The sequence below is a fragment of the Mastomys coucha genome, unplaced genomic scaffold (genome assembly GCF_008632895.1).
Source record: "Mastomys coucha isolate ucsf_1 unplaced genomic scaffold, UCSF_Mcou_1 pScaffold5, whole genome shotgun sequence".
Lineage (NCBI taxonomy): Eukaryota > Metazoa > Chordata > Mammalia > Rodentia > Muridae > Mastomys > Mastomys coucha.
Genome location: NW_022196911.1, coordinates 11,625,443 through 11,650,635, shown reverse-complemented (window position 1 = coordinate 11,650,635; position 25,193 = coordinate 11,625,443). Strand labels below are relative to the sequence as shown.

The 25,193-nt window shown below is 41.4% G+C and overlaps 1 long non-coding RNA gene and 1 pseudogene across 2 annotated transcripts in view; both read right to left on the bottom strand.

The window, feature by feature from the left end:
• LOC116077627 overlaps positions 1–25,193 on the bottom strand; it is a 165,528-nt gene that overhangs the window by 59,464 nt on the left and 80,871 nt on the right. The gene's annotated exons all lie outside the window — the stretch shown is intronic.
• On the bottom strand, positions 1,701–4,887 carry LOC116077625 (annotated as a pseudogene). The gene has a single exon (XR_004113291.1). The product of XR_004113291.1 is annotated as a polyadenylate-binding protein 1 pseudogene (transcript).

The following is a 25,193-nucleotide window of genomic DNA, read 5'->3' as shown; positions in this document are numbered from 1 at the left end:
CGGCCTACTGTAAGTGGTGGCTTCTCTGGTGAAGGCTGAGAGCTGTAATGTGGATTTAAGAAACTTTTATATATAAGCAGAAGCAGGTTTGTCTTTCTCATTTCCTGGATCTATTTTTACAGTTTGTAAAGACTAGGGTCTTTGAGAAGGCATCCAACTGTATCTAATAAGGGTCGGGCCCACACTGATTTCTCACTATTATCTTGTTATAATAAACATGTTAGAACCATTCCTTCAAAAATCAACCTACAAAATCTACTCTTCCGAGCAGCAAGTGGGCAGACAGCAGTAACCCCCATGTGGGATTTCATACAGAGGTCCTGTGTACTTAGTGGCTGACTAAAGTCACTTTTCATTTTTATCTTCCAGCATAGGAGAGAGTGACAGAGACCATCACAATGCCTTCACAGGACCCTTGGGGACCTCACTGACTGGTTAAAGGGCAGAAGTGAAGAAATACACACAGTCATAGTTATTTGGAAAAATTACTAAGCTCATTTAACTAAGCCAGAAATCACTGAGGGAAGAGCTCAGTTCAAAGTGTTGAATGTTTGGCAGGCCTGAAGAAACAAGTGTATCCCTGATAGTCAGCTACATTAGAGTTCAAATATTTGAGCCAGTGATGGTTTAACAATGAAATCACTACCTTATATCCATGTTGGCAGTCTTTGAAACCCAATGGGACCCCAAACATACCAACATACACAGAGTAGTTGGTACTTTTCATGGACTGCAGAGCTGCTGCTATGAATGTGCAGCAAAGATGAAGTGGACAGAATCTCAGGTGGGCAAAGGGTCATCCTCAAAAAATAGGATGATCATGTGAGTCTTTCCTGGGGCAAAGTGACAGGCTTCCTGCTGCCCCACAGTTTACCACATGTGCATCTTTGTGCCCTGCACATTTCTATTTGCAGATCATAAAGTTTCCACAATTTGCATCATCCCACAATCATTTTTCCAAATCTATGGTGAACTTGACCTCTGGGATGAGGTTAATCATGTGAGTACTTGGATGACACACACAGAGCTGCTGTTAGTTTGACTACACTGCCATGCTCCATAGCACAGACACAGCTTTTATTTCTATAATGTGTCTTCCTATAAGTCAGTATTTCTTTGCAAATTTTTGTGTCCACTAAGAGCATCCAGGCTCCTGGCTCATTCCCACATTCCTTCCAAGTGGTGGACTTAAAAGTGCAGGAAACTTCTTATACAACACTGAGTGACATTTGCTACCACTGGGAAAGTAGGTTCCTACAAACATGAGGTCTAATGTCATTTCCAAGTCTTAATGAGGTCAAACATCTTTTCAATCTTTGTGTAAACTAAGTACTTAATCCCTGCCTGTATTTCACTGCTTCTCTGTGTCCTCTAATAACCCTGATATTCTTGATACTGTACAAGTTATTAGGTTTAAGTTCAATGGAAGTCTGTTATCAAGGACTATTAACATCCCCAAATGAGAACAATGCATCTTAATTGCCTATTGCCAAAAAGCTGATCATTTAGAAATCATTTGCATAGATGTTTGCTATTAGGTTTTACATAAATCTTTGTATTTAGAGTGATTTATGTTATAATCTATTGTTAAGGAAAGAATATTCAGAAATAACACTGCATCTTTCAGTGACAGAGAACTACTGTCTTGGGACACAAAAATAATCGAACCACAAAAAAATAATTTAAACTTAAAAAATTAATTTGTATTTGTGAAGAACAGCTTTATTGTATAGATCGATATTCTTGAAAACCAACCCATTTGTTGTTTTTCTACTCAAATCCTCCCTCTTTGTGTGGAGAAAGCCACTCACCCAGCTTTTCCCTCTCCAGAACCCACTTAGCTTATATCTGCTCCAGAGGGCATGCCTGTTTTCCTGATATCTGTTTGGGTTTTCTTAGGGTCTGAAAAAAATCAGATTAACCCTCTCCCCTCCAAACTGCTCACTCTATCTCCAAGTCTCCTATCTCCTTCATTCCGTCTTTCTTCCCCTACGTTTTTGTATGTTTTTGGTGATCCAATACTTTTGTTTTAGCTTCTCATCTATTCCACCAAAACAGTTTCAAAAAACCAAAACTCCTGTATCTTCCAGAACACAGCAAGGTGCCAATGCATAAATGTAATCTGAAAGTTAGATTGAGTTTGAAGAAGGCACATATTTACATAAGTTAGTTCATTAGATGCTATGAAAGGGGATCAGTGAAATCCAGAGACTATAAAGGTAACTTTTACGACTGTAAAAATGATTTTCTGTAGCTCATGTGTGCCACAGACAGAAGCTTCTAAGTTGAAGGTGGTACTCTGGTGCATCAGTTGATGGGGTTGTGAAGTACAGATGGTATGTGTTTTGTATCTGGCAACAGCCGAGTGGAAATACAGCTGCCACAGATAGAAGTAGCCTTCTAGAAGTCTCACAGGTATTATTGGCCAACAGTGATGCCTTTATTTCTCCCTTTTACTCTTTAAGGAAGCTTTAGTAAAGCAAGGATATTATGATTCAAATCATAGTCCTTGCTCAAGTATCAACTCTATTACTTAGAATTGACATCTTGAGCTATTTGAATTACAAACAAAATAATTTTTGCGCTTTCCTAAAAAGAAAATCATTTCCCCAAAGTCGATAACATTAATTTGTTCTTAAATGTCACTTTTTCTGTTATCTGTTGTCTTAAACCAAGTGACCTGGGGTTGCTCACTAGACCTGACACTGACTTGGCACAGGAGATTATAAGTTTCTTTCCTTTTCATTTAGTTTCTAGTTTGCTTTTTGTTGTCATAGTTTTCGATGTCTAGATATTTTTCTTCAGTGAACCAGGAGTTTTTATGCTTTTGTCTGCTCATCTTTAAGCAGTTGGGACACCAGCAACACTGCTGACTGCTTTCTGGGGAGTCTCTTTAGCTTGGTGGGCTTGTAGTACAGCTATGGCTTCATCAACTTTGGTGTGAAGACACTCTGGAGACTCAAGCATGTGGCGTAGTTCCAAGTTATCAATTTCCAACAGCATACCAGTGATTTTACCAGCAAGAGCGGGGTGCATGGCCTGAATAAGAGAAAACAGCCATTCCCCTAACATTTGCTTTTGAGCTTGAGGAGGAGCAGAGGCCAACATGGAGGCAGTTAAAGACTCTTTACCTCGGACAGGAACAGCAGACCGCTGCATGGTGACCTGTGGCTGTGTATTAAGATGCTGAGGGGGATTTCGGACTCCAGCAGTATACTTATACTGGGTAACTGCGCGGGTGGCAGGAGCAGCTGCAGTAGAAGCAGCTGCAAGATGTGGGCCCATCATCTGTGTGGATGTGTTGGCAGTACGATGTCGTATAGCTTGTGAGGAAGCAGGTCCTGAAGTACTAAATGATGACACAGTATTATTAGATGGGTGGATGGCACTCGGTATGTTTTGGAATAGATGAGCTCTGGTACCCTGAGCACTCCCACAGGCACTTGGTCCTTGCTGAGCAGTTTGATTAGGAGCATAGTATGTCCCACGGTTCTGAGTCGGTGGTGTAGCAGTCATGAAGAAACCTGAAGGACCCTGTGCTGGCTGGAAAGGGCTGATGACTGGATTAGGCACGGCACTGGTGCTTGCCATTCTTTGCATGTACTGGTTATTGAGGTGAGCCTGGCGCTCCTCTTTGCGTTGAGCTAAAGCTACATAGAGTGGTTTTGTGGCCACTATTTTACCATTCATTTCTGTAACGGCTTTGGCGGCTTCTTCTGGAGAGGAAAAACATACAAAACCAAACCCTTTGCTGCGCCCACCCTCCATCGTTACCTTTGCACTAGTAATCGTACCAAACGGAGAAAACTCCTTCCGGAGACGCTCATCATCAATACCATCATCAAGGTTTTTCACATAAAGGTTAACACCTTGGCATCTGACGCTTCTGTCTTGTGGTACCTGTTCAATTTTGTGCTTATCTTGTTTCATCTGCCCAAATTTGTGCTTCAGTTCAGTCTGTCGTTCCACCTTTTTCTGAGCTCGACCTACATAAATTTGTTTTCCATTGAGGTCTTTTCCATTCATCTCATCCACTGCCTTTCGTGCATCTTCATGCCTTTCAAAGCTTACGAATCCGAATCCTTTGGATTTTCCACTTTCGTCAGTCATGACTTTAACACTTAAGGCAGGCCCAAATCTGCCAAAGAGATCCTGGAGTCTCTCATCATCCATGTCTTCTCCTAAATTCTTGATGTAAACATTGGTGAACTCCTTGGCCCTGGCTCCAAGTTCAGCCTGCCGGTCTCTACGAGACTTAAAGCGCCCAACGAACACTTTGCGGTCATTTAGGAACATCCCATTCATTTTCTCAATTGCTCGTTCGGCTTCTTCTTGTGTCTCGAAGTGTACAAAGCCGTAACCCTTGGAACCATTCTCGTCACACACCACCTTACAGGAAAGGATGTTACCGAAGGCAGAAAACGTATCATACAGCGTTTTACTGTCAATGGACCTGTCCAGATTTTTGACGAATATGTTGCCTACTCCGCTCTTGCGCAGCGACGGGTCCCGCTGAGACCACATGATGCGAACCGGCTTGCCCTTTATCACATCGAAATTCATGGTGTCCAAAGCCCGTTCAGCGTCCTCCAGCTGCTGGAAGTTGACAGATGCGTAGCCCAGCGAGCGGCGGGTGGTCCTGTCCCTGTACACCCGGATGGAGAGGATGGGCCCTGCCGGGCTGAACTTCTCGTAGAGCATCGCCTCGGTCACGTCCGGGTGCAGGTCCCCCACATAGAGCGAAGCCAAGGAGTAGCTGGGGTCGCTGGGGTTCATGTCTGCAAAGACTGAGCAGGGAGAGGGACCAGCATAGGAACAGAAGTCAACCGGAATGGAAAGCCCCTCAACCGCCAAGAACCTGGAGGTCGGCAGCGCGGGCGGGCTGCTTCCGGTTGGGAGGGGGCGCTGTGGTGCCATAAGGTGGTTGTCCGGGTAGAAACCAGCCTCCCTATCTGGGTTCCGGAAACTGGTGCTGGTTGATCTTGTCTGGTTGGTTGTGGCTGGTCACCTGTTATGTTATTTAATCAAAGTATCTGGTGGAGAAATGCGCTGATTTATGGATTCCTTTTTCTTTCTTTTTTCTTTTTTAAATGGTAGGAGGGGGTAATACTTGCTTGTTCTGAGCTTGAAGCATACACTTTGTATGCTCTGCACTGACCTTAGGGTCAGATAAAGATGCTTTTTAAGGGAACTACTCATTTCCTGTGAGCAAAATAAAATAAAAGGTCAATGTCCTGTTTGGTATATTCTAGTTCAACCTAGAACTGATTACACATGAATATGAACATGCACACACACACACACACAGTGAGCAAGGGAAGGAGAAAGAAAGAGATCCCTTTGAAGGTAACTGTCTATTCATATTGCAAAAGAAAACTTTCAATACAGACTGAGAAGATGGTGGGAGATTGAATCTTTGGAAATGATTTTTGAGAGCTTAGAAATTAATCAAACTAAGTCTCCATCGGGGACAATGCAGTAGCAAAAGCAAATGACCATGAACACCAAAAATATTATTTCTCACTTCGAAGTCCAAGATCAAGATGTCGATAGATTGTGTTTAGTGTGTGTTTGTGTGGAGGGGTGTTCCCTTGAATGCAGGTTAACACCCCAGTACAAACGCAAATGGTAAGAAGGAGAAATTAAACTTTCCGAAGGCTGTTGAGGAAGTCAATAATTATTCCAAAGGCCACAACCCACTGATTAGATTTCTCTATAAATTTTGAGGGGAAGAATTCTTAGAACACAGTAATATTCAGTTTGGCTGCTTTACGTATATGCTTTGGGGTTGTTGTTGTTGTTGTTTGGTTTTTGTTTTTGTTTTTGTTTTTCAGAATACAAAAAGAAGTGGTCTACTGTTTAAGTACTTCACATCAGCGCATCAAAAATATGAATAACATTCCATGGTCTCCAATTTCATACTTCAGTCGAATTAAAAAAAAAAACTCATAATTTAGAGAGCTATGAATTGACTCTCCATTGGCAGATACTTTATTCCAGACGCAACTAATTAGTAACAGAAAGATAGTGGCTCGGGGATGTTTGTGTTATGTGGTGGTGGGGGGGCGTATATAGCTAATAAGCTACCAAGGGCGTAGCTCTAGGAAAAGGGAGGATGTGTGAACAGCATCTCCCCTTCATCCTAAGCATCTCTCCAGTATCATCCCTGTAGTGGGATCATTTATTATTATCACCAGTGCATTCGTGTGTTAATAGATGTTTATACTTTCCAAAATATTTTATATGCGCAATGGTATGATATGTCTTCAATGCCACCAGTAACACCACATGTTTCTTAACAAGACACTGAATTTCTGAGAAACCAAGCAACTCAAAGAAGGTCACTTTTGCTTGCCAATTATAAATTATAACTTACTGTTTCATAACCCCTGAAGATTTTTGCCTGAATGTACATTTTGCTGCCAATTCATTAGAAATTGGAATCTCTCAATAGCTCTAAACTACTATGAAAAGCATAAAATTAATATGTTAACTAATATCCTCTATTTAACCAATATCAGCTATGTACAGAGATATTCCCTTCCCTCCCTCTTTTTCTGTGGTACTGAAGAAAGTACTCAGGGCCTAGTACATGCTAGACAGGTGTCCCCCATCTATAACTAAGCTACCACCACATCCCTCAATTATGGACAATCAGTCAGGCGTTTTCAGAGACAATATCTCCTATTTGCCTCTTGTATGCCTCAGAAGCTCTGGTTGCATGCGGCCAAATTTTTAATTGTGAAACTCCTGTTGGTAACAATCTATCAGAACTAAGTGGATCTACAGGTGCTGTCTATGTAGATACATTATCTTCTAAAATGTGTTCTTGTAGGGCTCTTCTTCTATCATGTGGAGCTAGCTCAGCTCATATATCACAGCCTATGAAATCCCTAAGAGAATAAATAGACAAAGTAATCTACATACAAAGTACTAAAACCGATGGTCACCAAAGGAAAGATCATTGACCAACTTAGGCTAAGAACAAGCTGTAGTATAGAATTCAGTAAGTTAACTTTCTCTTCTAATGGCCACCCCTCCCCAAAAAAATGTATTTTGGCTCCTATGGAGAAACAACTAAAAACAAAGCCCAGCAACCCCTCCCCCACTGCTCTCATGGCTAAGGCCAAGCCGGTGCTCCGTGAACTCTCCAAGCTCTGCATACTTGAAGTAACCCTCTCATCTCTAACTGGAGCCGTGGCTGTGTTATGTTCATTTTAAATCACTCTCATCTTAGAGCTTGAGAATCTGAAAACTTCCAAACAAGCTGACAACAACATCACCTCCTCTAAAATGTCCAAGTAAAAAGCTGAAGACATTTAGTATGTTGTTTTAGCCGGCTGTGTTTTTTTTTTTTTTAAAGAAGGGAAAGTGACTGCAAGGAGACAATTACAGTCAAATTAAGGGAGAAAGGTATTATATTATTTAAATGTGCAATTTAAAACCACATATTGAGAGTTATGGCCCATTAATGTAAATTATTTCACAGTGAAAAATATCTAATTATCTCTTCCAGATAAGAAACATAAATGTAAATGCTTCAACCTAATCATAATAACCTGCAGGATGAGGCGCTGCACAATTAAAAAGCTCAGAATATGCCCCAAAGTTGAATTGTCTGTGAAATCTGCCTGTGTGTCTCCGGTGTGCTATTTCTCATTGATTTTTTTTTTTTTGAATAAGGGAGGAAATAGGTGTTAGCTTTTACTGTATTGGTATTGTGTTTTTATATGGCAATTATTTGGTGTATTAAGTGATGACAGTAACTTTAAAAAATTCTCAGTTAGCAAGGTTCTCAGTAATTCTGTAAAAGTTAGTGTACATAAATGAATGTCAGGGATGCTTCACCTACTGATTTGGGTTGGAACTACAAACCTCCCTGCTGTTAGATGCTAGTAGAATATTGTAAGCTTGAAAATGTTGCAAATTTTAAATGTATGCTGAAATGGTTCTACAGTATAAGAAATGCTCCTAAGACTTTTGGCAGTTTACCTTGCCATAATGGTTTGGTTTTAGACATTTTTAGACTGGAGAATCTGCTTTGGTTTTCTATTTAGACAAAGCTGAGGTCTGTTTTAAAGCAACACAATGCTGGGATTTTGTCGAAGCTCAGGTATGTGGTCATCAACTCAAATATGCCATTTGGTTATAAACATCATTGATTACCAAAAGAAGAAGCTAAAAGCCAAGTGTTCTGACTTGCTTTATTTGCCAAGTTGACATCGCCTAGAATCGTCTGGGAAGTCTCAATAAGAGACTGTCTACATTGGCTCGGCCTATGGCCATGTCTGTGGGGACTTGTCTTGACTCAGTTAAGTATGTGGGACGAAACAGTGCACTGGGGGTAGCCTCACTCCAGGCTATAGGGTTGTGAACTTTTCAACAGTGGAGAACCTGACTGGAGCAGAAGAAAGCGAGCACAAATGTACCTGTTTCTCTGTGCTCCTGACTATGGATGTGCTATGACTGGCTCTTTGAAGCTACTGTCACTGATTCCACCACAATAATAAACTGGAATCAGGAACTGTGACCTCAAATTAACCATTTCTCCCCTAAGTTTCTTTTTGTCAGAGCTTGTTGTTATTATTATTATTATTATTATTATTATTATTATTATTATCCATAGCAACAGAAATGAAGCTACAGTAAAAGGGCTTCTAAGAAGAACTTAAGTATTATTTCACTCATCCTACCCCTTCAGTTTAGGGAGAATTATCCCACAATAATTCAAACATAAAATCAACCTTGATGTGTTTCAAATACAAAGGCTATGGATGTATTTCAGCAGGATCATGGTGCTTCATATATACTTAAATTATTAGGGATACTTATAGTAGCAAGAAGACTGATGCCTTAGGTTAAGTAAGTTTTAAAGACAGGTGAGAGAAAACACCACCGCACACTTTATCTATATAGCTACATACCACATGAAAGTAACATCCAATGGCCTCATGAAAACTAGGGATTGCTGTGGCAAATTGGATTGCAGCTCAAGGCATCCATAGCTTTCATAATGATGTCATTGCCACTCCTACTTCTGCCTAGAGTTCATAGTGTTGCAAGTGCTTTTCATACTACCGGAGGAGAGACGTATTACTCTTACCCAGCTATGGACCTTGAAAGTTACAACAATACCTTCCTTTCTTTCAAGATATGCCAACTGGTACAATAGGCCAAGAATGTTATGAGAGTAACCATACTTAAAAAAAGAAAACAAAAAACTTACAAGGATGGCTCCATTAACTGGGGCCCATACCTTTACACAGTCAATGAGGCCAAGAACCTGAGGCTAGACAGCTCATGGGCTCTAGTGGAAAAACACCCTACTATCATTCTGCTAAATGGAGACAGCATTAAAAAGACCCTGATGACACACTCTTATAGCCACAGAGCAAAGCATCACACAGCACCCATCAGAGAAGCTGCTTCTTGCAATAGATGGCAATCAAAACAGAGACCCGCGACTGGTCAACATACAGAAAAGTAAAAGATCTTGGAATGACCAGCCCTGAACAGGACTATCTTCATCACTCTGAGGCTCCAGGGTATATTCAGTAGTGGTAGAAAAGTGCTAAAACTCAGAAGTAGTGGATTTTACCAAGGAAATAGCATTTTCCTGATGGAGGATACACACATGTAAACTCACGAAGTCGGTGACATCATGGACAAGACTTGCAGAAGCTCAAGCCAGACAAAATCTGAGCAAGGTAGACATGAAGCTCTACTCCTAGGTAAGGAGACTCTGGCCTTTGATTGCTGCTGATATGGGAGAACAAGTTTTTTCCACTGAAGTGATATTTAGTGTATCAACCCACACTCCACAGCATGTCATTCTCAGGAATAGTTGGCCAACAAAAACTGCCTCCTGTGTCTGCTTGTTTTGAAAGAGTGATAAAGAGAACATGATGTTAGGAGGGCAGGTTTGTGAGGAAAATGGGAGAAGTCAGGGGCGGGAGATGAATATGAACAAATTATATGAAATTCTCAATGAATAAACAAAACATAGTTTTTAAAAATAAGTACAAAATAAATGTTGGTGGGACCTTTATTTTATGTCCTTTTGTGCTCACATTGGGGAACTGCCTGTCTGCCTGTTGAATAAACTGTATGTACTATGACCTGGCTTAACCTGGACCTGAGCTATGCTAGCTCAGGGAAGGCAGGGTTGATCTCTAAGGACATGGGTATAAGCCCTGACTTTGGAGGTACAGTGGCCACAGTAAGGCTGCTGCTGGCTCGTGTCAGAGACAGAAATGTAATTGCTGTATACTAGTCTTGTATGGCTTTGAAATACATTGTTAGAATAGGAAAATATGTATTTCATTTTTGAGGTCCAATACTAAAAGCTCCCTAACTCAAAATAAATCTCCATCAGTGCTGTCCAGCTGCAGCCCCTCAAAACTATACAGACGTGGTCCAGAACAGAGGACCTGCAGAAGCACTCAGCTGGGGTGGGCAGGTCAAGAACTAGGATAGATTGATCCCTAGAATCTGATTCTCCCCATTCACCAATAGATGTCCCTGTAGCAAATGAAAGCATTTTGAAAAGTGTCCAGGGGTGTAATTAAGTGAGACAATACAGATGCCAGAATTTATACACTGCCAGTTTTATGTAATTTAATTAATACTGTAGAGAGGGTGGAAAATGCTAGCCTGCACAGTATTTTGTGAAGGAAGGAGCTGCTGACTAAAGGCCGTCCCCCTGACAGACAGCTGAGAGGCAGAGAGTGCTCCATAGATGGCTCTACTGGATCAGAAAGATCAGCCAAGTCTAGAGACCTGTTTATTATTTCATGCCTGACATATTACAAGCCCATGTAACATAATTATCTACAGCAATTCCAGCGGTATGCCCATTGTCTTGTCTTGTGCATCTGCCTGCACAGACAACCTCACAGCATCTATTTACTCAAAAGGCCGCTCTCCTTGGCTGGCCCGTGGCACTTAGACCCAGCAGAGAGGAAGAGAAGGAAACTAGAAGCCAGAAAGTAAGTCTCTTCCTTAAAATGCAAATTGGTGAGCTAGGTCCTCGCTGCTTTTTGTTTGGCTTTTTATTCAATTCAGACATCTTGATAAGTGTCTGTTTTATCTGGTTCAGTGCAGTGGTGGCTACAGCTGTAGGTAGACTCAAAATCAATTTTAGTAATAACCTGGGTATAGCCCTCAGCTCCGTAAGGGAAAAACAGAGGACAGGAAAACAGGGGAAGAAGCTACGAGCTGCAAAACAGAGGAAAAGCTAAGAGCCACGAACACAACCAATAAGTACCTTATATCTCAGATGGGTCCTTGATGGAGGCTCCTGGATTCAGAAGGAGGGAAAACTGTGTGAAATTTCAAAGAGTTTTGGGGATTTGTAAATCGTCTTTATTTAAATTGTTCCCCTTTCTCCACTCTTTGCACATCAGAGTTCTTTTGGAAACTTTCATCCTCAGCACAGCGCACAGTAAACAGTTCTCTGTGTTCCACAGATGAAAGCTCGCCCAGTGACAAAGGCATGGGAGAAAGCTGCTGCCTAGCATCAAACGGCTCCTTGGCTCCTTCCTACCACCTTAACCACCACATCTGCTCTCCACATGCAGGGTCCTAGCAGTGGTGTTGGCTGACCATCCGTTGTTACACTGTTATCAAGTATGATCAGAACAGACTGATGAGCAGTTTCAGGTTAGAATACATGTTCAAAATAAGAAGAAATCCATAATATTTTGATTATTGGTGCAGTGTTGCATATGTTACATAATTCAAACTTAGTTGCATGTTTTCTCTATTCTTTTTTGCTCTCTCTCCCTTTTCATCTCCATCTTCCTCTTCCTCTCCCCACTTTGTCTCAATCTCTGTCTTTGTCTGTTTCCGTCTGTCTCTCTGCTGCAATCTTTCTGTCTCACTCGCTCTCTGTCTGTCTCTCTTTGTCTCTGTCTTTGTCTGTGTCTATGTCTCTCTGTCTCTCTCTCTGTCTCTCTGTCTCTCTCTGTGTGTCTGTCTCTGTCTCTCTGTCTGTCTCTCTGTCTGTCTCTCTCTATCTGTCTCTCTCTCTGTCTCTCTCTCTGTCTTTCTCTGTCTCTCTGTCTCTGTCTCTCTCTGTCTCTCTGTCTCTCTCTGTCTGTCTCTGTCTCTCTGTCTCTCTGTCTGTCTCTGTGTCTCTGTCTCTCTCTGTCTCTCTCTCTGTCTCTCTGTCTCTCTCTGTCTCTCTGTCTGTCTCTCTCTGTCTCTCTCTCTGTGTCTCTGTCTCTGTCTCTGTCTCTGTCTCTCTCTCTCTCTCTCTCTCTCTTATTTGTTTTTAGGTCCTAGGTATTGAACCTAGCACTCACCAGTACTGAACCAGCATGTTCTAGTTCCAGCTCCAACCACATCCCAGTCTTTTCAATTTTGTGCATGAAGCAGATGCACTTTGATCATACCCAGTAAACATGGGGATTCCATCTAAAGGAGTGTGTCTGAGGCAGGGAAAATCCGTCTGCATGTTAGCACCTCTAGGTGGCTGATTTGTCTGCCTATTGTTATGTGAGGAACCACCCTCATCTTGGTTGTTCCAGTGACAAGCTTTATTATTTCAGTACTGTGAACCAGAAATCCAGAGAGAGCTGAAAAGGACATTCATTTCGATCTTCAAGATATCATCCAATGTACATAGTTGTGTGTCTTCACTCATGAATCTGTCATACTAAGGGAGAAGCAGCAAGAATGAGACTTCACTCAAGCCAAGCTGGTGTCCTTGATGTGGGGAAAAGTTCAGGAAGATGGCTTAGGAAGCTGCAAAGCTTCCATGGCATTTGCTTGGCCAAAGTTCAGGCAAAAGGCCAGGTCACATCCAAAGCATGTTTCTTAAATAACACTAAGAGTTCAGTTACAAAATTATAAATCTAGACCACATTATGAAATTTGAGCCCATACACTCTTTAAACCAACTTCCCTGCACTTTGACTGAGAGAGAACATTGGGAGAAATGCCAATAAGAATCTTTGGATCCTGAAGAGGTGGTTTATTGATCTAACCATGAGCTTTTCCTCTAGAGAATCAGAGTTTAATGTCTGGCACTAAATGATGACTCACAACTATCTGTAACTCCAGCTCCAGGGGATCTGATGTTTTCTTCTAGTCTCTGCAGGTTCTGTGCACATGTGTTGCATAGACATTCTTGCAGGCAAAACATCCAACACATAAAAATAAATCAATAAAATAAGTTCTTTTAAAGAATCTTAGAAATATTGTGTATTTTATGACCTCTCCAATCTTCCTGGATTCTTCATGGAGGCTTTTTGCATGCACTCTCTTGATTGGCTCCTTCCCTCCTAGACTGTACATTCATGGTTCTACCTGGTTCTCATCTTTACTTAAGTGACCTCTTCTATCAGAAACTTTATCAATGAGCTAGAAGAGAAATGAGAAACAAAAGGATTTTTCATACTTGCAAGGTCCTAATTGGGATGTCATCTTTACATTATGCTCAGAAATCAAAGTTCTTCTAAGATCTATCTTATCTTTCTCTTTATATTTTATCATTCAAACCCAAAGGCTGGCAACACATCAATTCTTCCTGGAAATTTTCCTAAGCCATGGGTGCATTTGTCTGTGTGCTGTCTTCCATACTACACATATCAGTTTTGTCAAATGCTCCTTAGCTGCAGAGACATGTCTCCATTTTCCAGATGTCAATCAGAGGGTCTTCATGGTCATTGGTACTCTTCTTGTTAATTTCCTGGTTCCTGTTCTCAGATACCAACACTATCTGTTGAGGTTTCTGTTAGGAATTATCCCACTTCCGATATCAATATTTGACTCAATGTTTCAATTACTGACTAACAATCTAGGACACTGTAGCTTAAGTAGCAATCCATTATTGATTATAAGCCTTTGTGTACCCAAGATGTTCTCTGACTCACATGGGGTAATAGGAAACCTAACTAAGGAGTCAGAATGCCCTGATCACAAAATGCCAATGTGTATTGATCTCCAGATTTGCATGTGCAGAGCTTAAATCTAAGGCTTTAGTACTCTCCTACAAGGTCTTTTCAGTGGAGAAGCTCCAACTTGATCACAAGGTGGAAGCTAGATTCCCCTGGAGGACATTATAAAATGTAAAGATATACATTTCAGTCCCAGGATGAGACTAATCTAAAGAAGATGAAATACAATCTGCTCACTACTGCAGAATATACTATATTGTATAGCCAGCTCTTGAGACACTTGGGGTCTGTGATAAGTGAAATGCTGGAAGAATGTCATCAGAGTGATAAGAAAACCCTATTTATCCCAATTTCATACACTGAAGCCTTGAATGCCACTTCTTCAGGATGTGATCTTACTTAGACATTTAGTTAAATGTAGTTACACTGGAATAATTTAGGTCCCTGACACAGAACTGTCATCTACATAAACAGATGAAACTCAGACACACATATGTTCACAAGGAGAATGTCAGGTGGGGATGGAGGCTGAAATGTTTCTGAAACAGGGAACGTCAAGAAGAGCAGTGTGCCACCAACCCACAATCAGATAGGGCTGGGTAGGAATAGTGATGTCGATTACCTTCATATCCTCAGAAAAAAATCAGCCAATACCTTGATCTCAGACTACAGCCTCATAAACATAAGTTCTACTGCCCAAGCTACCTGATGTGTGATAGTCTGTCATGGCTAACTTCAGAAGTACAGACACATAATCAAAGCCTTTAACTGAGTATCAATATAAAACCATGCACACAATGATTTCCCGATGGCTAATACCTCCTGAATTCTTCAAGGATCTAGACAAACAGAAATAATCTATTTGACTTTATAAAATTTTCATAGAAAAAGAAATAAAAGACTTTTCTAAGGTAGTTGTGACCACCTTTCACACCAAAATTTCATGAGCTGTACTTAGGAGTGTAGCATCTGAGTGTGTGGCTGTGACTCATGGAGTATGTGTGTGTATGTGCACATGTGCACATGTATGATGTATGTGCATGTATGTATGTGTTTTCAAGTGTGGTTTCCTCCAAGGCTAAAACACAACCACACTCAACAACAAAGTGTTTCCTACAATGGAAAAGCTTCTGATATTGTCACTGCCATCAGTTCCATTTTATCCATTGCTTGTCACTAAAATCTGTACTTTTGCAGGGTACAGTCCTCCTGAAATCCAGGATCATCCAAGTATGTGGCTTTGACATAACACAGTTGTGGGTAGCCAGTGGCCACTGCCATTTTTGCAGACCAGTGCTTAGGAACCACTTTATTTTGGTGGCTAAGTGTTCTGTTTTGCTGGTTTACCTCAGAGGGATTCTGCTCCCTCAGGTCAGTGCAGCACACTGCATCTCCCATTTAGCTGCTAGAATATGTATGAAGGTGTGACAAAGATTGATCTGTCCATGGAGGATTGAAATGTGAGCGTCTGCTGCAATGCTCCTAAAAGGAATTAGACTCATCAGCTGGAGTGATGCATAATGATGCCTGTGTTTGCTCTCAGAATGTTAAGGGAATCGACCACCCACTTAATCGTCAAATGAACTTTTTTATTTTACCCTACAACCCCCCATTCTCTCAATAATATAGATTTTTTATAGAGATATCTCTCCAAATGGTACCACCAGCTCAAGCAAAGACAAATTATAATGAGCTAATATTTTTTGATTAATGCTAGGTTTTGTGCCTGAACTCAGGAGCATAAATATCTCCTTTAAAGTGATACTGCCTGCAAATAAGATCAAATCAAATTCCAAAGCACTTTGTTAATGAAAAGTATCGATTTTTATACCATTTGGTCCAAACTACTGCCAATTTCCATGCATTTGCCATCCTTTTGAACAATGAGCTTATGCCATTAAGACCTGCAGATGCCCCTCCATTCCTCTTTCTGAGTGACTCACTTTGTTCTCCTCACAAGATCCAGGTCTCAGCTCTATGTCTCTTTGTGCCTGTTCTCCTCGGATCTCTGCCATCCACTACAGCGTGGGAAATGACTCCTAGGTAGATGGCTTTCCTACCATCATCTCTGCAAAGCACTGAAGTGGGTGACTTATCTTTTCTAGCCTCTTGATTCCCTTATTCTTCTACAGTCTGAGGTCTGAGAGCCTACTGTCAAAGTCTGATTGCCTCCAGAAACCAAGACAAACATCCAAGTCAAACTTTCTAACTCCCCCTGGCCTTTTCAGGTAACCTCCATAGTGTCTTGCAATCTAGACAAACTGGCTGTCATGTTTCAGTTTTAAGAGTAGAAATCAATGTGACCACAGGGTGTTTTGAAGGATACATGATGTAGACTAAGCTTGGGAGGTGCTGGAGCAGAAGTTGACTTGGGCAACAAATTATAACTCATCAAAGCTAGGCCAATGACTATGGAAAAATCAGAGAAATCACTGAATTGACTCGTTAAGTGTGCATTTGCATGTGTGTGTGTGTGTGTGTGTGTGTGTGTGTGTGTGTGTGTGTGTGTGTGTGTGTTTGTAGCTTGTGGAATAGGCTAGCCTGGCTGACCAGGAAGCTTCAAGGTTTGGTCTTTCTCTACCTCTACAATGCCGGGGTTGCAAGCTTGCACCACCACTCTGGAATTTTTTTAATGTGGGCTTTGAATTGAATTGAGGTTCTCAATTTTTCATGGAGGATACTGGGCTATCTCACCATTATTCCCTTAAGTAGTAACTATATATCATGTGTGACATATCATGTGAATCTAACACTGATTTGGCTTCAGTGTATTTATACTTTCACCAGCTAGGTTATAAACTTCCAAAGAAAAGATGAAACAAAGATTTGCTTAGATATCTGGGAAGGTGTGCTGGTTAGATTTTGACAACTTGACATGAATCTAGATATATCTACAAAGAGAAAAACTCAGTTTAAGAATTGCTTCCATCAGATTGGCCTGTGGAGCATCCTCTTAATGACTAATATAATAGGGCTTATCCCATTGTGGGCAATGCCAACCCAAGGAAGGTGGACCTGGGTTCTATAAGAACAGTAGATGAACAAGGCAGAGGAAACAGGCTAATGAGAATTATTCATAAATGGTTTCTGCTTCCAGCTTGTGCCTTTAGTTTCTTCAGTGCTGGACTATAACTTGTAAGATGAAATATCTCCTGTCATCCCCAAATGGGTTTTGACTAGCATTTTATCCCAGCACCACAGAAAGAAATAAAATTGTATTTCCCCAAAAGACACTAAATTGGTTTCATCCATGCTCAGGACTTTACCAAATCTATATAGTCTTACTAGAATGCAGAGGTGGCATTAACCAAAGCAACCAAGGCAAAAGATAAAAGCTTCCTCTGGAAGCTGTTTGGATCAGTAGGTAAGGGAGCATGCCAAGCATGTGGACTTCCTTTGCAATTGGAAGATGAGGAGGAATAAGAGAGGGAGGAAAGGGATGGGAAGGGAGGTTGAAGAGAAGAGAGGAGTGTGAGGAGAAGGAGCATGAGGAGAAGGAGAAGAAGCAGTAGTACTTATCAATAACCCACATTTAATGAGCCATCTTTAGCAACATGTGATCAAGAATGGTTTTGCATTCCTTTGTGGAGTACATCATTACCCCACAGGCAACACTATTCAAAATGGTCCATTGTACTGGAAAATAGAGGAATTTTGCTTGGCAAACAGTATTGTTGTGTGTTTTGGAGGCTGATGTCTGAAAACAAACAAACATGATAGAGATGAACTCCAAGCAAGGGTGTGCCACTCTGCAGAAGCTCTTAGAGCAGAGATGCCATTGTGGGTGACAGGCACTCAGCAAGGTAAAGGGAGGCCTTTGAAGACCAGATGTCGATGTGAATGATGCCTATCTTCTCACCTTCTCCATTACACAGATTGTGTGGTTTGGCCAATTTAGCAAAATGAGTTATATTTCACAGTCGACACAATGGAAGCTTAGCATAAATCAATCCTTGTTGATGTAACACAACTAAATAAGAGCCAAGGAACAGAACATCAAAGAAGCTAATGCAACATGGTTTTAGGAGAGCAGTGAAGGGCAGAATATATCAGGGTGTGAGAGGCCAAACCTGAAAGCCAGTTCTTTCCTCATCAATGGGCTCTAGGATTAGCCAATAGCAGTCACTCTAATGAGGCACTTTACATGGCACCCCACAACTGCCAAGATGACTGAAATGTAAGATGTAGGGTTATTGAAGTTGAACTTCCTACATGTATAGACTATTTTTTCCTGTATTTTTTTCTCTTGCATGTCTTCATCATCTCTTAGACTGTGATTTCTGCAGTAATTATGAAGACGGTTGTCCCTGTATCTGGGCTGTGGCCATACTGAATTCTTGGAGTGATCCCTCATGATAGCTGAAGCTGGATGACTATCAGGGATGGACAAGAGGAGGTAAATCTCAGAGACAGATGGCCTGCTTGCCACCTGAGGCAGAGGGATGCTGTCTTCCATTTTAGCTCATAAAATATGTTTTGGGATATAGACATTTTTCATGCATAAATCTTCAACGCTGAAAGTACAATCTTGTTCTGTCAACTCTGAAGTTATTTCAGGCCATCTGCCACCACCAGAGCATCTAGCACAACACAGGACATGTGGGATTCCAGAAGGGGTGGCCAGGAGAGCCAGGAAGTCACCAGCAAGGAAAAGAATAGTAAATTTACATCAGCTGTCTGCAATGCTTCTGTATCCTGGGTTAATTACTTCGACAACTGAGGAGCAGAAACCACCAACCAAAGATAGAAACCACAAGATCAATCACACCAAGTTCTCATTGGAAAGAAAATGTGAGGACTCCTCTCCACAGACTTCCTTAGTGGGACCTCAGCCACAACTATTGTTACTCTGCTTGTTGTTTTAAAACTCCAGGCATACAGAACCCTACACAGACCAGACTGGTCCCATTCAAGGAGCACCCTACCTTCCCAAATGGTAGGAGATGAGTCAAAACTGGCCCCTCTCCACTGTTTATTCTCCCAAACAAACACATTCTTAGTGGGAGTTTAAAACACTAGGGATAATAAATAGATGAAATTGGGCAAAAAGCAGAGTTGAAAACATGGAGCTAAATGCACATAATGGAAATAAATTTTCACTGAAAGTATGTATGCTGAACAGTAACATCACCGAAGGAAGATCTGTTCTTCTGATTCCCTGTGGTCCAAAGTATAGGTTTGAAAAGAAGACCATCAGGTGAAATGGGTTTTCTAGAATACCTCATTGCCACATTCAGCTACTTAGTGTACCTAAACATTTTGGAGGTGAGCAGAGAAGTGAGAGAGGCTGCCTGACACAGGGATTGCTGGCAAGCCCTAGGTAGTCCCTTAACTGATCTATTAAACACTCTCAAATCTTGACCTTCTAACCATCTATTCAACACTTGACTATCTCCACTCCAATGGAGAAAATAATTTCTGAAGACACACTAAAGGGTCCCTTCACAATAAGAAGGATCTTGGGTCTAATTTTCATCTACCCATCCACATGGATTGCACTAACTCAATCTGATGTCAGTTTGGTCAGATTAAGAAACAACCAAGAGGGTGTCATCTACTGACAGAATTGACGGGTCATTAGTTCCTTCATGACTTCACCCTACTATAGTGATACTCAGAGGTGGGATGGGCAGAAGGTCATGTAATTGGAAGAACATCCTTGGAGGTCAGAAGCTTATCTCACTCTGGCCTCTTTTTTTTTTTTCATTTTCCTGCTTTTTGGCTGCAGTGGTGTGAATGGCTCCGATTCCCCATGCCCTCCCTGCTATTTGCGTGGACATTATTTGGACCATGAGCTAAAATGAATCTTCTCTCTTTTGTTGTCTCAGGCACAGGACCAGGAAGCATAATGGAGATAAGAGAGACTCATCCCTTTCTATCGTCTACTCATCTTCAGAGTAAAAGAACAAATGAGCTTGTCTTGACCTTCCCACTACCCACACTCACTGGCAGGACTCCTAACTGTATCCTGTGGATTCACTAGGTCTGCAGTTTTGGCAGGTGAGGAACACAGCCTTGTGATCAGGCTGGGTTATTGTAAGCACAGCACCATGTGGCCACTGACCAGCACGCAGATTCTCAGAAGGATGTTCTGCCTCTAAATAGGCTCTGGCTGACAGCCCTGAAGCCTCTGTAGCCCTCAGAATGTTGGCTGCCCCCTGCAGCATATGAGCCCCAGTTGGGAACATTGGGCAAAGGACAAAGAAAAAGGAGCCACAAATGCAGTATGAAGCACCTATCTTCAAACTGCATGATTTATTCAAATCTGAATGAATAGGACTTGCCGGTGAGCAGCTGGGATTAGAAGTTAGAAAACCTCAGAGCAAATTGCCAAACTTTATGCTTTAATTCTTGATCTTAATTGTATGATAACAAAGCTTCCTGGCTTGAAGTAATAGGGTGTAGTTAACAGCTCTCTGTGGCAGTATTTCATCCAGGCTTGATGGGGCAATTTGAAAATATCATTAAGGAGACTTGTTGTACAATTGAGCACGGCAAAAGTGTGATTATCTTAGGAGATTAAAACCTCAACCATCATGTGGGCCCCCTCGGTGTACATCTCCTACCCATTTAACTCTTGGCTGAAAGCTGAACTCCCAGCTCTTGTTTTAGACACAGAGGCCTGGGAGTCTTCTGTTAGGGTTTTTAAATATCTTGCATATTCTCAAAAGGCATTGCCTGGTGTCCTGACCTCTACAATGAAGATTATTTTTTTTTCACTTGGCATATGAAGAAGAGATGGAGGAGAAAGAAGAGAAGACAGAGAGGGTGGAAGAGGTAAGCAAGAAGAAAGGTCAGAATGAAAGAACACAAAGAAAGGAAAATTCACCCCATCTTTGGTGACTCTGACTGAAGCACTGTTTTGAGTCATTCCTGTCTTCCAATTAAGATGTTGGAACAAAGCAGGGCTCACCAACACATAGCAAGGGCACCAATTTGGAGTTTATCTCACATGTTTCTCTCAGTTGCTCCTTTTGGCTCCTTTCAGGGCATCTTTTCAGGTTAATAACTGTATCTACCTCATCACTGTTCTTGTTACCCAGTCTTCAAATTCATCGCATTTTCCTTACCTATTCATCTGCTGATGGACATCTTGTGTTGCCACTTCTATGCTATCGAGAACAGAGATGTGATATTTCTAATTCTTTGCTTTCATTTCTAAGGACATTACTTCTGTGGGCTGAAGAGAACAGTGCCTGCAGAGTTTGTAAACATGTAATTTAGCTGACATTGCTCCCAGAAGTTCATGTCATACTCATTGAAATTAACTCAGTGTGATGGGATTTGAGTTTACAATATGTAATTTGAATGCACACATGACCGTACTAAGTATTTATTGCCATCTCCGGGGGTCCTTTAATACACATAGATGTCACCGTCTCTCAAGTCAGCTCACAGAAAACCCTGAGAAAGAATTCATTTAGCTGAAAGTGTGAAAATTTAAAAATCTCTAAACAAAGGTTTTCTTTACTTTTTTCAATCATGCCAATCTGGGGCTCTGTTCTTGTGTCTACTGAATCCAACACTGATATTCAAATAATTCAATCTGCTTTTAGCTTTTATAGAAGAATTGAAGGAGGAGCTTGTAGAAATAATTGGATCTTTCTATATACAGGATTTATCCTTAATTATGTACATATTTTTACACCCTCTTCATGGTCGCTAATGACTCTGGAGCTGGTTGCTTCATACCAGTGACCAAATATACAGAGCAAGGCTGCAATGTCAACCAGAAAAACCACTCTATTCTAGGAAAAATTACCCTCCCAACAACCTACAGGACAGAATGGGATCTACAGGGTCTTCTCTTAAGCATTATCTTGATTTGCAGCCATGCTTTCAGTTGTAAACTAAGCAATCAACTGTACAGGGGATCAAAGAGATATGCTCAAAGAAATCTTTTGTTAAGAATTCATCAACCTTCCAAGCCATTCCTCCCAAAGCTGCTTCTACTTTATCCCACCATGTCTGGCAAATTTAATCAAATGAGCAAATTAGTGTATTGCAATAACTGGTTATGTTCTGGGAGATTAATGTATGGCAGTCCCACTGCCGATAGACCAAAGGAAACAAAACAGTATCCATAGTGGAATCTCATCGGAGAGAAAGCCTCAGAATCCTTTCCCTAGGTTAGGGTTAGGGGTTAGGGGTTGCAAGTTAGAGTTGGGTTTCTCAAGGACATGCCTAGGAGACCCTGTATCCATTACTGTTCTGTTGTTGTGACAAAACACCACAACCAAGGCAACTTATAGGGAAAATAGTGTTTATCCAGCTTAGGGTTCCAGAATTCATAATAATGGGGATGGGATAGTGGGGACTGTATGACAGCAAATAGCCATAGTAGCTGAAACAGGATGCTTAAAGCTTACATCCTCAACCACAGAAAGAAGGACCTGGGAAAGGTACACGACTTGGAAAACTCTAAGCCTACCCCTGATGATGTACTTCCTCCAACAAGACCATACCTAGTAGAAGCCCCACAAGCATCGCCACCAACTGGGGACCATGTGTTCAAATACCTGAGCCTATGAGAAACTTTCTCATCCAGATCACCACACATTGCCATGTGCTGCTGGGCAGTTAAGCCAGGACACAAAGGCATCTAGTATTCAAACTGTGGTCATTCAACCATGAGACTCTGGCCAGGAGGGAACACTTACCTAACATCTACGTGAGATCAATCCCTAACAAGGGATTAGACAATGCCTCATAGAGACAGTTCGATTATAGATCAAACTGAAAAGTAATGCTTAGTCTTAGATTCTATGGAACCTGAACTTCAACGGCATTTCTACACATGCAGAGTTCAGACCATGCTAAAGACTCTTCCATTTCTGCATGTTCCATGTAAATGTTTAGAAGCCCAGGTCTGGGTGGACAGAGCCCATGAAATCACATGGAAGCAAACCCCTTCTCTCTGCATCCTCCTTTGGTTCTGAAGTTGTGGGTCTGTCTGTGCCAAGAACAGCAACAGAAACAGAAGCTACAGTCCTCACACTGTGTGCTACAACAGGGTTCCTTCTGGTCAAATCAACTGAGTGAAACAAAATGAAAACTGAAATTACAGCACACACATGCACACACACACACACACACACACACACATACACACACATTTTCTTCTGTTCTCTTTAGAATCGACCACGCCCTTCTGTGTAGATACACTGTCCTACATCTTTGTACATAAAACATCACCTTACTTCGTCTGAGGCTGTACATGATTCCCTCATTACACACAGAACTGAACCAAGGCCAGACATGAGAGGTAAGAAAATCTTTGGTCAATAGGGCTAAAAGGACTCCGAACTGCCAGTCTCCACCCCAACTCATGAAACTCCACGGTGTTCCCTACTTTCAGTATACACACCAGAGAAGCTCTCTGGCAGCCTCTTGGTGCTAAGGGTACGAAGAGGGGAAATGTAATGTATACCCTCTCTCTTTTGATCTCATCTAATGCTCCCCTTTAAATACCAAGGTATTAACAGATAAACCATGTGGAAATGGGTGAATAGATGAATCGCTTCGTCTACAGCATTACATGAGGGATTGGACTGGATTAAAATTTCATCATTTATCTTCCACAGTCTTCAAAATCCAGTGTTATTTTTACCATTCTGTGTAAGCCAAGCGGATGTGCTTACATGAATTATACTTTTAAGCTGTGAAATCCATTTGCTTTATCCATTATACTTGCAAGGTGACTGACACAGAGCAAATGCACAATTAAATATAGTAATTATTCAGGGAAAAAAACTCCCTTGAAGAGAGGTACACTGTACATGTACTTAATAGGTATGTGTGTGTGCTTATGCATGTGTGTGTGCTTGTGCATGTGTGTGTGTTTGTGTCTAAAATATGTAATATGTGAGTGTCCCCAGGGCTTTACCAGGACAGAAGTATGATCTGATTGGTTGATTGAGTTATGTGATGTACCCAACCTTGAACAAGGCCACCTGTGCTCTGGCTGGACTCCATATTGTCTTCTCTCCCCTAGAATTGATCGATTTAGAAGTGTGTCAGGGAAAGCACATTTTGTAAAGTCCTTCAGCCAGAATGAATTCCTCATTACATCCAAGCATGTGGACAGCATTTTCCTCTGAATGAATATGGTGGAAATAAAGCCATAGGCATCATGCTGCTGAGTGTCTGTGCAGATGTCCCAGATTTTTTAAAGACGTTCTCTGTATTGAGGGCAGAGATAACAGATGTTTCTGGATCTTTCAGATCTTCCCTTTCAAATCTCCTCACAGAATAAAAGAAGCATGTAAACACTTTTATTCCTTAGGATGAAACTAGATGAGAGCAGATGATCATATCTTGGTGCTTTGATGAAAAAACATCTTTTATGAAAAATAATTTATCATTGATGAGAAAATAATTTGGGGGTTAAATCTACCATTTCAAGCATATTTCCTATAGAAAATCCACCTACCAAATATAGATTTAAGATACCTGGATATGTAGACAGAAGGCTCAAAGATACGATCAGCTCTATGCAAATATATAGCAGGAAACACTCAGAGATAAATCTATAGCATCAGTGTCTTTCTACCAGGGTTCCTCATTTGGAGCTCATTTCCTGGCTTCTGAAGCCCACTGATGAGCAGTTTCCAGGTGGGAAGACAGCAGTTTCTTCGTGGAAAGGGGACCCAGTGACTTCTGTTTCCTATGGGATTTTTTGGCACACAAGTATTGTGGTCAGATTCCCACTGGCTTTTCAAAGCCATCCTTAAATTTCTGTGAGTGGGGGTGAACACTCCTCCACAGACATATGTCAGAGCCCCTTTCTTCCACTGAGTGGACTAATAACTGCTCTACCACAAAAGGACAAAGAGAAGCTGGGGCACGTTGGTTTTCCATGGGAACATCTCTTCCTGCCAGGAACTGAGCTGTTGGGGAGGATGGGCTGGGGTTCAAAGGTCTCCCCTGCATTTATATGTGCTTTCCGCTCCCCCATTCATTCTGACTTAAGCCATCCTTTTTCGAAGAAAATTACTTCCAATTTCTAAAATTCTTGAGAAATCATCTCAAAGAAAAGGAAGAGCCTTTCCTTCCTTACTACAACTAGTTCTCAAGTTCTCTGTGGTTTCATACCCTGAATGCTCAAGTCTGCAATTTGCCTTTTTGTCCACACTAACTTCTAGTATTTTCAGAAATTGCATGTTTGAGGAGAGGCTCATACATTTTTTAAGCTCCTGACGAGGAGAAGAATAGGGGCTATCCTGTCTGAAAAAACTGCTTCTGATGCTGTCACAGATGCGGTGACAAAGAAAGGGAGAGGTCTTTTTTTTT